The sequence below is a fragment of the Papio anubis genome, chromosome 1 (genome assembly GCF_008728515.1).
Source record: "Papio anubis isolate 15944 chromosome 1, Panubis1.0, whole genome shotgun sequence".
NCBI lineage: Eukaryota > Metazoa > Chordata > Mammalia > Primates > Cercopithecidae > Papio > Papio anubis.
Genome location: NC_044976.1, coordinates 150,185,251 through 150,198,424, shown reverse-complemented (window position 1 = coordinate 150,198,424; position 13,174 = coordinate 150,185,251). Strand labels below are relative to the sequence as shown.

The window sequence follows — 13,174 nt, the reverse complement described above, 5'->3', positions numbered from 1 at the left end:
ATTTATTTTTGAGACAGAGTCTTGCTCCGTCACTCAGGCTGGAGTGCAATCGCACAATCTCAGTTCACTGCAACCTCTGCCTCCCAGGCTCAAGCGATTCTTGTGCCTTAGTCTCCTGAGTAGCTGGGATTACAGGCACGCGCCACCAAGCGCAGTTAATTTTTGTGGTTTTAGTAGAGACAGGGTTTCACCATGTTGGCCAGGCTGGTCTTGAACTCCGGGTCTCAAGTGATTCATCCACCTTGGCCTCCCAAAGTGCTGAGATTACAAGCGTGAGCCACCACGCCCAGCCAGTAAGGACTATTTATTAAGCAGCATTACAGATCACTTTTGTTATGTCTGCTAAAAACAACAAAAAAAATGCACACACTCTACCCAGATGATCAAAGGTGTTGTTTCTGATACTTGTAACAAATTGAATATTGCCACAATCTCTACAAGATTAGTGAGAGAAACATTTGATAGGCTAATCAATTGACTGGTCTGGGGTAAATATTCAGTGAATCCAAAGTTCAACCCTAATGAGCCACTTCACTTCTCCTGGGCCCTCTTGGTAATATGGCACCAGGAACCCTAGAAGTCCTCATGGCATTTCTCAAGGGAGTGGTGGGATGGGTCCCCAGCTGGTCCTTGCACAGCTCTCTGCTCTAGGTGACTGTCTGGTCCATGAGCTGGACTGGCCCAGTCTGCCCCTGGCAATCCTGGGGACATCTGCTGTTGACATCCTTGGTGAGTGTAACCTCCGGCTTACACAACCCATTGGATACTTCCTCTGTTCTCAAAAACTCTGCTGACCCCCAAAGTACTGTTGTGACTCCCATTAAGCCCAAGACCCATGTAGACCCTATGCCCCCAGCCAGATCCTCATTGGAAACCCCCATAGGAACACGCAAGAAAGTGGGTCTCTTCCAGTTCCTCCCACATTACGTGGCATCGAGGGCTTTGGGAATGTCAAACCAAGTACTCCCCTGTCCCCAGCAGAGCACCCTCCCTTTTCCCAACCCACTCCCCACTAACAAAGTTCTAAATGGGGGTCAGGGCACAAAATACTCTGTCTTTGCCTTTTCTCTCAATCTATTCAACTGCTCACCCTACTCATCCCCCACCAATCCTGTCCTCTACCCTGGCACTTTAGCCTGCAGTAGGAAGATCAGCCCACATGAGTGTGACCACCCAGGTCCCCAGCCTCAGCCTGTCTTCTTCCCGCGATTTCCTGGGCCTGGAGGGGAGCTCTAATCCCTTTCAATTTTAGCCTTGATATCCTTAACGTTTTTTGCCACTAGACAGTGGGCCACAGACAAGCTGCGTTAGTATCCCGAGAGCTTATTAGAAATGGAGGCTCTCAAGCCCCACCACGGACCTGCGGAACGAGGGCTTGTATGTTAACAAGGTGCCCAGGTGATTCAGAGAAGCGGTGCTGGCTTGCAGCACATCCTGGCGGTGTCTTCTCCTTCCCTTATGTCAGACTCCGGGATCTGGTCTGCCAGGCCTGGTTCTTGATATGTTGGTGGAACTCAGCAAATTTAGGAAACCTTTCTCTCTCGTCAAAGCTTGACTTCTAGATGCTGCAAACTCAATTATCTTGCCTCCAGGCCTTGGATGTCACCGGCTGCATAGGACTTTTTCTTTCTCTTGACATTCTTTCCATAACAATCCCAATCCTCCTCAGGGCATTCTTCTTAAAAATGGCACTGGGGAGAGAGGCAAATATACAGAATGGAGAAAGAGAGAAACATATGAACGTACTTCAAAATTACTCTCCCAGCTACAATAGCTTTTGCTGACTTGAGCTTGGGGTGATGCCAGCAAGCTACATGGAGGGTAGAGGTGGGAAGGGGTGGTACACACTTCATAGATGTCACACAGGAACACACTCCTTCTACCACACTGTCCCTTGTCTAAGGATGCAAAGGAGAAAAGCCTTACCTTAGATCCAGAGTGGTTCAATATTACCTGGGCAAGTGAACTGCCTTTATTTTACTAAGGGCCTCTAGGGGATAACTATCCATTTGCCCTTTTTTGTTTTGGCCACTAGGAAGCTTAGAGCCAGATTTGTGGTCCAACAACAGTAAGTGTATGATCATGCTAATTCTCATGCTGGACTGATCCCTGGCTTCACCCTAGCTTGTCTTCTTCCTCCTTACTTTTAATATATGCATTTCATTATAACCAAGTATTCATATAAGCCACTTTCAATCTTTCCTGAAGCCAAGTGGAATAACTTTATAAGTAGGCACTGTTCTAGGTCCTTGACTATGGCTTATTCCCTCTTGATCTTTGCCAGTGTTATTATCCCCATTGCACAGATGAGGACACTGAAGCTCAGAGAGGTGAAACTAGCAAGCCAGGCTCAGGACAACTGTGAGTGTCTAAGCCAGGGCATCTCAGCTCTCTGTGTTCAGAGTTTGGGCCCCAGCAGGGACCACCTGGATCCTGTCTTGGCAGCAGGCGGCCAATACAGCGCTGAGAGGGAGTTGAGAGGAGGTGTGGGTCAGATTTCTGGCAAGCCCTGAGGCTGTCAGTGAACCACTGTGGGGTTCCCCCAGCATGTGCTTCGGGGCCACACCTTAATGGGGGTCTTCTTTATGTTATGACCACTCCCCCAGTTAATCAACCACAAGGTTTTTAAAATTTTTTTTTGACACAGAGTCTTCCTCTGTTGGTCAAGCTGGAGTGCAGTGGCGCAATCTCGGCTCACTGCAACCTCCATCTCCCAGGTTCAAGTGACTCTCCTGCCTCAGCCTCCCGAGTAGCTGGGATTACAGGACCACACCACCATGCCTGGCTAATTTTTGTATTTTTAGTAGACATGGGGTTTCACCATGTTGGCAGGCTGGTCTTGAACTCCTGACCTCAAGTGATCCACCTGCCTCGGCCTCCCAAAGTGCTGGGATTACAGGCATGAGCCACCGAGCCTGGCCTTAAGCATGAGGTTCTTAAGGATAGCGCTGGGGCCAGTGATTCTGTGACTGGAGCTGGTGAACTGCTTTGTGGGAATAGGTAAGGGCTTCAAAGGTGTGTGCCCACGTCAGCTGCAAGGCCTTGAGTTCTCCAGGCAGGAGCTGACTCTCCACCTTGCTGGCTGATCTAGGCAGACTAGTTCCCTGAAGACTCAAGGTAAGTTGCCTTCTATAATGAACTCGGGATGAAGGTAAATGATGACACAAGGCAGCTGTCTGAAAAAGAAAGGTTTATTTATCTCAACCAATAAGAAAGGATTCTTTTTTTTTTTTTTTTGAGACGAGTCTTGCTCTGGCTCCCAGACTGGAGTGCAGTGGCGCGATCTCGGCTCACTGCAAGCTCCACCTCCTGGGTTCGCGCAATTCTCCTCCCTCAGCTTCCCGAGTGCCTGGGACTACAGGCGCCCGCCACCACGCCTAGCTAATTTTTTTTTTGTATTTTCACTAGAGACGGGGTTTCACCGTGTTAGCCAGGATGGTCTCGATCTCCTGACCTCGTGATCCGCCCGCCTCAGCCTCCCAAAGTACTAGGATTACAGGCGTGAGACACCGCGCCCGGCCAAGAAAGGATTCTTTTTAATTGGAAAAAAAATTAAAGAATAGTACATGTATTCAGATCCCATTTTTCCCAGTGTGTTTTTGTTGTTGTTGTTGTTTTTGAGATGAGGTCTCACTCTGTTGCCAGGCTGGAATACAGTGGTGCAATCATAGCTCACTGCAGCCTCCACCTCCCAGGCTCAGGCAATCCTTCCACTTCAGCCTCCTGAGTAGCTGGGACCACAGGCACGCACCACCACGCCCGGCTGATTTTTTGCATTTTTGTGTTTCACTATGTTGCCTAGGCTGGTCTCGAACTTCTGAGCTCAAGTGATCTGCCCACCTCAGCCTCCCAAAGTGCTGGGATTACAGGCGTGAGCCATTACAACCAGCCTAAGTATGTTTTAAATATACATACTCAGATGCATTCACTCAGACACACACACAGACCCCCATACACAGAGACACCATCCCCACCCCACAACACACACACACACACAGAGACACACACACACACACACAGAGACACACACACACACACACACACGGTCTGGAAAGGACCACCAAACACCAAATTGTTAATAGCTACTTCTGAAAGCAGAGATAGAAACTAGGGTAATGGGTGAGGAATGTTTACCTTCTAATTTTCACTATACACACTTTCCATACTGTTAGAATTTTTTACAACGATGTTGTCACTTCATAATTTAACTGTTTTGTTTTTTTAATAGACTGAATCATCTGTGAACACCTCCTGTGAACGTGTGACTAGGATTATGGAACACTCTGTTGCATCAGAATGGCCAGAGATTGTCTCAGAGTCCGGGCACTGGGAGGAGGGGGGATTTGTTTCCTGGCTGGGTGGTCGTAGGGCATCAAGGGATGAGCAGCCTTGGTTGTCTGGGATTTCAGCAGCTCGAGGGAAGCTGTAGGGCCCCGGAGCTGTCGCTGTGGCTGTGGTGTCAGAAATGTAAGCAAGGTGCCTCCAAGGAGGTTAGCGAGGGTGCCCCTCTGAATGCGGGGTGGAATGCAACCTTTCGCATGGAGGAGACTCCTCAGCAGCTGACCTCTGTCCTCCCCGTGTAGAGGGAGGGAGGCTGAGGCTGGGGCTGAGCAAGCGGTAAAGTAAGCCATGTGTTTCATCAGCTAGCCAGCAGCAAGCACAGCCCTCTGGGAGGGCTGGTTCCATCCTCCTCCCTGGTGTGAAATGCATCAGTCTAACAGGGATTCCTATTTTCCCAGCCACCAAGTCACAATGAGCACTAAGCTCTTCTTCTTGGTGCATATAAATTTGCTTCATTCTTTTTTAAACAGCTGCCTTGTATCGCCTTTTGCATTCAGCCCAAGTCCAGCCTAGGAGGACAGTCACTGAGGGAACTAGCTTGCCTAACTGAAAGGGCTTAGCCCTGGAAGGAGGAGGGTCTTCTGGAAACATAAAACATTTCAGGGGAGGGCAGTCCTGAATGAGGTGTCTCTAGGGGGTGGGGGACACTGGAGGGCCTGAGGGTACTGGGCATCTGTCCTGGGCTTTTGAGGAAATGCAGAGCCATGCTACAGATGATGCTGAGCAAAGGCGGGAGAGAGACGTGGGGTCCTAGCGGGGTCACGTGAAAACCCCTTCTCCGGCCTCCTCCACGCTAACCCATCTCTCCTGGTACGCAAGTCTGGAAAGGCCACTGGCCCTAACCATGCTGGCTCTGCGTCCACCTTCCTCTTCAATTAAAATGTCTTGGGTAAAGCCATGGGTTATGACGCTTAACCCGTCACTGTGGGAAACTAGATGACTTGGGGAACAAAGCCAACCTTTCGCTGTCTTGAGGAGGCAGGCAGTGGAGGGTTATTGCCAAAAGCCTGAGCTCTGGAGCTGTGATCTCTGAGACTCAGTTTCCCCGTGTAAAATGTGACTCGAAGGATATCTACTTCACAGGAGTATCGTGAGGATTGAAGGAAATAATGGGGAGAAGGCATTTATCCAATGCCCGGCATAGATTCTCGCAGTAACTCCCAATTACTCAGGCTAGTCGGAGAGGGTGGGACTGCGGCTCTAGCAGAGCCATGGCGCCACCTTGCGGTTTTGTCTGCCAGGACAGCTGGTTAATCAGATTAAAATCCAGTGACCCTTTTTCAAGCGCCTGTGAGTAGGCTGTGCTGGTTGAACTCATCATTATTTAAACATGTGAACTGTGTAATGGTAAGTACAGTGCTAGTGTCTAGCAGAACATCTTAGAAAGATCTTACAGTGTGATGCTGGAGAAACACCATTTGGGAGGAACCCGCTCTCCACGCCCTCATCAAAGTGACCCCCTTCTAATCTACCATGACTGCCCAAATACTCCAGACGTTCCCAGCTTCAGCGACGAACTGGAAACAAGGTTTTGTTAGCTTAAGAGCAAGAAGAAGGGATTCATGATCAGATTTAAAATGTCTCCTCAGTTTCCTAGCCCCTGCCCCCTTTCAAGTCCTGCCATATTGCTTCTCCCAGTTTCGCTCAAACCCCCGCTCCCCTCCCCAGCCCCCTAGCCCACCACTGGTCTGCTGTCTTCCCTTCCCTCTCCCCCGGCCCCCTCAGGTCTCCCATTCCATTTGCTTTTCCCCTCCACCCCCACCTCCACTGTAACCTGTTATGGTTAGTCTCCTCCTCTTCCTGCTGCACCCCTCATCACCACCTCTTCTGAAATTGCTAGCCCCCCACTCCTGCCCCTCTCTCCCACTTTGCTCTGCTCCTTGTTGCTGACATGCCCTGTGGCTGACTAGTTGCTGACTGTCATGCCCCATTTGAAGGGGGCAGTAAGGGCAGGGATTTCAATGTTTCTTCATGGCTGCATCTTCAGCACCTGAAACACTGGCTGGCTCATAGTGGGTGCTCAATAACTGCTTGTCGGTTGAATTAAGCCATGAATGAAAATAAAGGTGAAATCTGGGATGGGGAAAATTAGAGAAACTATCCAGCATGCCTCAGCTTTCAAAATGAGAAGAAAACGTATTATTTTCTAAGGGAGAAAGGAGTTTCCTAGAGAAAGTGATGGTTTCACAGCCGAGTAACCTGCACAGCCACACAGGACCCCACGTGTAGAAAAACCTGGTATTCGGAAGGGCCTGGCACCTGGAGTCTAGCGCTCTGAGGTTGAGGTCTTGAAATTCTTAATACTTGTATCTTTTTATTTATTTATTTATTTTTGAGACAGAGTCTCACTCTGTCGCCAGGCTGGGGTGCAGTGGTGCGATCTTGGCTCACTGCAACCTCCACCTCTCAGGTTCAAGAGATTCTCCTTCCTCAGCCTCCTGAGTAGCTGGGATTACAGGCGCCCACCACCACACCCAGCTAATTTGTTTTGTATTTTTAGTAGAGACAGGGTTTCACCAAGTTGGTCAGGCTGGTCTCAAACTCCTGACCTCAGGTGATCCACCCCTCTCGGCCTCCCAAAGTGCTGGGATTACAGGCATGAGCCACCACGCCTGACTAACACTTTTGTCTTTGAATTTGCCTTTTGTAAGTGGAGTCCAATGGGACAGTGGGAGCCTGCGTGGGGGCTCAGGGCCTCGCCTCATGCATGGTCCCACTTGCCATCAGCCCCCATAGACTCCCAGGATGGTTCTCAGACCCCTCCCTACCCTCTAGTGCACTGGGTCCCACCTAACCTCCCCTTCCCATGACCAGAAGGGGCCTGGGCACACGCAAGGGAAGGGTCAGCGTTAAGTGTCTAGGCTCCAATGCATCCTCAGGCAGGGCATGGCGGTGGCTGCTGTCCTGAACCCATTTCCCCTCTCCCCCATGGCAGCCTCATGGCATGTCTGATGGGCAGCCAGCTGGAGGCCATGTCTTGGCAAGGGCCATCCAGGTACCCTGATCCAAGTATAAAGTCCCAGCCTGGAGGTTTAAAGATCCTTGGATGTGGCCAATCTGCCATGGGCTGGGGCCGTTGGCCTGTGTGAAAGGAAGATGCCTGGCTTTGCTCCTCCAGGCCTGGCATTGCGTAGGTCTGGTGACTGGAGGAAGGGAGAACTGAGCAGGTGTCAGAGTCAGGGGTTCCCAGACGCCTGAGGGTCTGGTGTGTCTGTCTCCTCTGGTCAACTTAAGGCACCCTCAGAGAAGAGTCACAAAATATGAATTGTGAAATTCATTCCCTATCTCAGCTGAATGCTCTGCCATTTGCATTTAAAATTTGCATTGCACAATATAAATGGTAAAATTCATGCTAATCATTTCAATTTTTAATGTTTCTTTACTTAGAATATTAAATAGCAAATAACATCACAATAAGCAGAGAAAGAGAGAGAGAGAAACCTTGGAAGAAAGGGAAAAGCTTTATAGGTACCTTTAGGGTACTCGTTTCCTGCTTTTCGAACAAGAGTTCCACATTATCATTTTGCATTGGGTCTTGCAAATTTTATAGCTGGCCAGGAGTTATACTCAGCATTCATGTCAAGGTGATTCTGTTAGGATTAAAGGCCTGGTAATCAGTTTCTGATTGTGTTTGGATAGCATCATTTGTACTTGATGGAACTATGCTACCAGCTGTATAATAATCCTACATATATGAAGGAGCTATTTCCTCTCATTTATTATTAACCCTTTATTACTTGGTCTTATTTCATTAAGCTAAAAGGACTAGCATTGCCAGGAAAATCTCACAAAGGAAAAGGCACAGCAGAGACTGCTAATTTATACTAAAAGTCAGATATATATATATTTAAATATCCATCAAAATCCAAAATAACTTTCCTTCAAGGCTGAGATATATCCCAACAGGTGTGAGCTTAGATCAGGTTTCTCAAAAGTGGCACTATTGACATTGGGAGAGATACAATTTCTAATGCCATAATCCAAACTGTTGTAATCCTGAAGTCCTAAAAGGTCAAAAGCCATAAAGTCTAAAACCTGGAAATCATAATCCTGAAAGAGCAGAATTCCAAAAATGCAATTCTGGAAAATATAATTTAAAAATTCTTTAAAAGATATTTATTTACGCTTTTTTTTTTTACATTTACATGAGTTTACATTTTTAAAAGGGAATTTATTTGAGAAACATAAAAACACAGAACACTTCATAAGTCACTTTATGCAATAAAATAGGCAATAATAACATACATTTTTGTGCAAGCATAAACATTCATATATACTAATGAAAGTTGCATAATTATATCAGTAATGAACAGACAAGCCACATTCATAAAGAAATAGGTCATAAAGGGGCTGGGCGCAATGGCTCATGCCTGTAATCCCAGCCAAGGTGGGAGGATTGCTTGAGCCCATGAGTTCAAGACCAGCCTGGGCAACACGGTGAGACTCCATCACAGGAGGCTGAAGTGGGAGGATTACTTGAGCCTACAAGGCCAAGGTTACATTGAGTTCTGATCACACCACTGCACTCCAGCCTGGGCAACAAAGTGAGACTCTATCTCAAAAAAAAAAAAAAAAAAAGGAAAGAAAAAAAAGAAATAGGTCAAAAAGGGAAATGTGTAAATGTATATCCCTATGGTTGGTAAATGTGTGCACCCAGTTTTATGCCTTCAGTCATCTGAAATCCCATAACAACCTAAGAGTCTTTTGATGAGATCTATCAAAAACAGGATGGGTCACTACTGCATATGCAGCCACCTAAAGAGCCAAGATGTTCAAAAAGTTTACCTTTCACAAATGCAGATGTACAAAAAGGACATCTCTTCGCTTACTGAGGACGCGTCAGTGTTTTTATGTACAGGAACAATGCTTACACACAGTCAATGCTGTGATAGTGTACTTTCATGGCGTCAAATTTGCAAAAAAACCAGAACTTTCTAAAAGTCTCTACACAAATTATGCCTCCAGTATCAGAAATGTTTTGAAGATGAATTATATAGCATAGCAAATTATAAAAAAGAATGCTGACAATTTTAAATAGTGAAAAAAAACAACAGAAAACAGAAAAAAACAAGAAAATTTGACATACAAAAAAGTGTATTACAGGAATGGATTCTGGGCAATTGTACTGAGATAGTCCGTAAGAGCTGGCCAACCTCCACAATCATTCACTGTATTTTAAAGTCTTGCATCACAAGGAATAGCTGCTTTTTCTCTTTTAGGGCATGGCTCTACTTGGAGAGTATGTTCACATTCATTTTCTACGTGGTGCTGTTCTTCCTGGCATTCTTCTATGATTCCATGTACACTGACATGAGTGTTCCCTACTCAATTTCCTTATTTTCTGTGTCATGCTTCTGTGTCGTTTTCGGTACTCAGAAATCTGTTCTGCATGCACTTGTTAGACCACAAATTTGACAGAAACAATACTGGTGATCAAACAGCAACACCATTGTGTATTTTCTTATCCTACCACGTATATATTTATTTTCAAACCAGTCAGTAACTTTGCTGGCGTCTTCAGGCAAATGTGGCTTTAATTCATTAAAAGTTTCTAGAAAGTCATCAGCTGGAAGGAATGCCAAGGCAGGCGAATGACACATTTTTTCCCCACCTCTTAATACATACTGCACACAAGGAAACCCCCTTCTGCCCACACTCCCACCCCCAGCTTTAAGAGACAGGGTCTCTCTTTCTGTCTCCCAGGCTGGAGTACAGTAGCTTGATCACAGCTCAGACAATCCTCTTGCCTCAGCCTCCCAAGTAACTGGGACCACAGTCACACACCACACCTGGCTAACTTTTTAAAAAGTTATTTCTAGAGACACTGTCTCACTACATTGCCCAGGCTATTATGGAATTTCTAAGTTCAAGTGTTCCTCCCTCCTTGGCCACCACGCCCAGCGGGAAAGTACATTTTTAAACTGAAGTTTTTTGTTTTGTTTTCAAGGTTACACAATAATTTATTGAGAGCCTCCCTCCTCTCCCTGCCCTTGCAGTCGCTAGGTCACTTTTTCCGCCTGTAGATTTTGTGCACCAGCTCCAGAAAGATGGCGCACTGTTCAATGAGACCCATAATGTGGCTGTAACTGTCATCCTCATACTACAAGAACACGGCCAGCAGATCCAGCTCCTCATATAGTGCCTCCACCTGGGCCACCTTCTCGGCCTCCTTCTGCCCATAATTCTCCTTCAGGATCTGGTACTGTTTCGGAGTGGCCCATGGCAGACACTGAACCACCAGCCAGCTGCATTTGTTGTCCTAGATGTCAGCGCCAACTTTGTCAGTCACAGTGGAGTCCCAAAGAGGTCAAACTGATCATTCTGAATCTTTTTTTTTTTTTTTTTTTTTGAGACGGAGTCTCGCTCTGTTGCCCAGGCTGGAGTGCAGTGGCCGGATCTCAGCTCACTGCAAGCTCCGCCTCCCAGGTTCACGCCATTCTCCTGCCTCAGCCTCCAAGTAGCTGGGACTACAGGCGCCCGCCACCTCGCCCAGCTAGTTTTTTGTATTTTTTTTTAGTAGAGACGGGGTTTCACCGTGTTAGCCAGGATGGTCTCGATCTCCTGACCTCGTGATCTGCCCGTCTCGGCCTCCCAAAGTGCTGGGATTACAGGCTTGAGCCACCGCGCCCGGCCGATCATCCTGAATCTTAAAGAACTCTCCCATCTCCAGCAGGATCTTCTTGGCATTGGTGTGTGCCTTCTCGCCATCAATGCCTGCCACATGCATGGCTGCAGCTACAGGAAGGTAGAAAGAGTAGAAAGCTGTCTTGTACTTGATATTTGTACTTCTTTTCCATGAATCTGCCAAGATCCACATTGCCCTAGGGGGCTATGATGAGGTCCAGGGTCTGCCCAATCTCAGTCTGATAGGAACTCTGCAGGAAGAGCTCAATCAGTCTGATAGGAACTCTGCAGGAAGAGCTCGATCAGTTTGATAGGAACTCTGCAGGAAGAGCTCCATCGGGTTCAGGTAATAGGGCTGCTCCCAGCAATAGAGCTTCAGCAGGCGGCAGATACATGCTTCCAGAAGCACAGCATCATTGACAACATCCAAGCCCACGCCCGGCTTCTGATACCAGTAGATCTGTCCCCAGTGGGTGAGGAATGAATCCGTGATGTCATCTGCCACCAGTAAGAAAGCTTGCAGCAGTTCCACGCACCAGCCCAGGGCCCGCTGGAGACTATCAGCATCCTACCTCCTTGGCTCCACCAGCTCCCGGAATGAAAAACCCTGGTGATAACTTGCCTCCAATGGCATTGTACTCCAGGACCTCCTTGAGCTGGGCAATAACATCTCCCGTCTCTGGGTGCCCCATCTCATCCTCAGTCAGCACTCTAACAATCTGGGAGAAGTGCTGAATGAAATCCTGATTTTCTTGGGCATAAGCATCTGATTTTTGGTCTCCATTCATTCCTTGATGTGGGTTCCTGCTTCTAAACTGAAGTTTTTGTCATTGCTGTATCTCATGGCCTATCTACTCATCTAATTTTCTATCAAATGCATTGCGCTGAATGGAAAAAACAAACTTTATTGGTAACACTTTGAAATTCACTTTTAGAAGCTTTGATCACATCTAATTCCAAATCTGTTGTTATGGTTTGGGGATTCAATTGAAAGCTGTTTTCTTCTGCAAAGTGCAGCAAATCTTTAAATAATTGTTTAAATGACTAGATGAGTTCTAGAATCTTCAGAACCAACAGGGGCATGAATCATGTATGGCTGATAAAAACCAGTGCAGACAGTTTGAAAGTGCCATCCACTAGCCAAAGTGAAGCATGTGATAGTTTTTCTGTTAGATTTAGTGGTAAATATAAGCAGTCGGTCTTCTTCAACACTCAAATCTCTAACTAAGAACAGTTTGGTTAATGAGTTTTGTGACGCTGGAGGAACCTCAATGTCAGCAAGTGTCTTTGGTTCACAAGGCTGCTCAGCTTGTCGAATTTTATTCTCAGACAAAGGGCGTTTTTTGAAGGCAAGCGTGGCACTATTCATGAAGGAGCAGAAGTTATATATAACTGAGTAATTTGGCGGGAGAGATTTCTCGTAATTTTCACCTGAAAAGTCACTTTTATGATCTTCAAAACACTGAATATTGAGGAAAGATATACCCCACCTAGTCTACTGAGACTCACATATTAACCTCCTCTGGAAACACCCTCACAGACACACCTAAAATAATGCTTTACCAGATTTCTAGGGATTCCTTAATCCAGTCAAGTTGACATATAAATCAACAAGTTCACCCCTTATCAACTTGATATCCATCCACATCTCTTAAACCATACTTAATGTGCAAATGGAGACAATAACAAGGTAATAGTTCTGCCTGACATGACATGGTTATCCTGTATACAGCTGAAACTGCACTAATCCCTGCCTTGGAATTTGGCTTTCAGGATTTTAACATCTGGGATATTTTAATCTTTCGGGATTGTGATTTTGGAAGTTCACACGTTAGGGATTTTGATCTTTTGGGATTTAAGACATTAGGGATTTTGGTCTTTCAGAATTTTAGCATTTGAAATTGTGTCATTTAGGATTATGATCCAAACCCATTGATATTTTGTTGTCAGAGGCTGTCCTGTGCATTGTAAAATGTTTACAGTGTCCCTGGCCTGCACCCACTAGCAGCCAGTAGCACCTTACCCCAAATCATGACAATCAAAACCACCCCCAGGCATTGCCAAACGTCCCTTGAGGAGCAAAATCACCCTGTTCAGGACCACTGGCTTACATACATGGATTAACGAGATGGGAGGTAAAGCGCCATACAGTTTAGGACTGGAATGCCACTCTCTTGAGCATCAGATCCATGTTTCCTTCCGTACCCTA

At 46.5% G+C, this 13,174-nt stretch overlaps 1 pseudogene; it reads right to left on the bottom strand.

The window, feature by feature from the left end:
• Positions 1-10,117: 10,117 nt before the first annotated feature.
• Positions 10,118-13,129, bottom strand: LOC108582339 (annotated as a pseudogene).
• Between the last annotated feature and the right edge of the window lie 45 nt (positions 13,130-13,174).